Source organism: Peromyscus eremicus, chromosome 7 (genome assembly GCF_949786415.1).
Source record: "Peromyscus eremicus chromosome 7, PerEre_H2_v1, whole genome shotgun sequence".
In the NCBI taxonomy this organism is placed as follows: Eukaryota; Metazoa; Chordata; class Mammalia; order Rodentia; family Cricetidae; genus Peromyscus; species Peromyscus eremicus.
Window position 1 is genome coordinate 71,678,361 of NC_081422.1, and position 1,666 is coordinate 71,680,026.

Below are 1,666 nucleotides of genomic sequence, written 5' to 3' on the forward strand. Positions count from 1 at the left end.
GGAAATAGCCGGGGAAAACCATCCATGTGCAGCAGAGGGGCCATATTAGAAAAGTCATTCCCACCACAAAGAACAGCACAAGCTGAAGAAGCAGACTGGGATAACTGGAGAGGGGGTCTCCAATGTCTCCCCGGGAGATCAGATCTCATCTTTTGCAATGAGCAACCACAGCACATTTTAAAGGAGAAAAAAGAGAGACATATTTTGGGAGAGTCACATTATTGGCCAGTTAGAGAATGACACATGAGATTTGAAACCGGAAGTAGGAATGCCAAATGAAGATTGCAGCTAGTTTGGGTAGAAATACAGATGCTTAAAAACCGGACCAGCTGAAAACTTGCTCATGGAGTTAATCCATAATGAAGACTATAGTAATTAGAATGTGGGCAAAAATGCTAAGACATGGAAACCTGAAATACAAGACTTTAAAACTATGGAGATTCCTATCTGTCACACAAATCTCTCAGTTTGTGGATGGGGTGAGGTAGGGGTCAAATCTAAACTGTCCATTGTTAGGTACAGAGAGGTTTATAGAAACACAGCCATGCCAGTAATTTTCCTGCTGTGTGTATCTGCTTCCCTTTACAAGAGCATTTCTACATTTTCAACAGAGACCTCAGGGCCAGAAAAAAAATTTTTTTCTTCCTTTGCTGTTCAAACAATTATCCAACAGACCTTATAAGCACTGTATCTCAGGGCAAAGACATGTCTCCAAGCCTGAGGCTATCTCAGATCCAGGCTGAAGAGTGAGCTCGGATATCTTCAACCCAGACCTTCCACACTGGGTCCAGGGAAATCTCTGCAACAGTATCATTTCCCAGGTAGGGGAAAGACAGAAGCTAAAACTCAGCCACATTCAGACTTCCTACCTCCTAAGTCACCAGACACATCCTCACTGCAGAAGAGACTGGGAAATTCAGTCCCTAGCCACTTGACTGTAATTCCAGCTGGAATTCATCACCACTGCCCTTCATCTCCTGTAACACACATGTGTGTTCACATTCCGGCATCCCTGAAGGATTCATCTTATGGCCACTGAGCCTAGACTGAAGTTGCACATTTCCAGAGTTGAGTCTCATTTCCTCCCTCCTAATCAAGTAGCACTGCCCCATGAAATGACTTGACGTAAACGTGCTACTTGGGATAGTTTTTAAACCACCCTTAGTATGACTCTAGACCACAAGTCAACCCGAGTGACTTCAGAGGGAGCTGCCTTTCTCCAATCCCCACCAGTGTGACAGGCTCCGGCTGCTTTTGTTCAGTGAGTGGGTGGGTGGCTTTTTCTCAAGTCCCTTTCATCGAAGAGCAGCCCCCTGGTGTCTCACTCTTGTTTGTGGCTTCTGCTCAGGCTCCTCATTCTTAAATGGCTTTTGTTTCATACATATGATGGATATGGCCATAATAATATCTTAAGTATTATGTTATGGTAAAAGCTAAAAGAGAATTCATACAGGCAGGTGTGGAAACATCCGCTGGAAGTTTCATAAGATGAAGAAAATAATATTCCTTTAAACTCTGCTCAGTGAAAGAATTACATGAAATTGGAATGAGCTCTTTAAGAGTTCATACATATATGGACAAATCTCTAACGGGCATTCCTGAAACACAAACTGCCTTCGAGGGTGTGGGGAGGGGCAGGTCAGAGTTCATTGCCAGGTGTTTACTG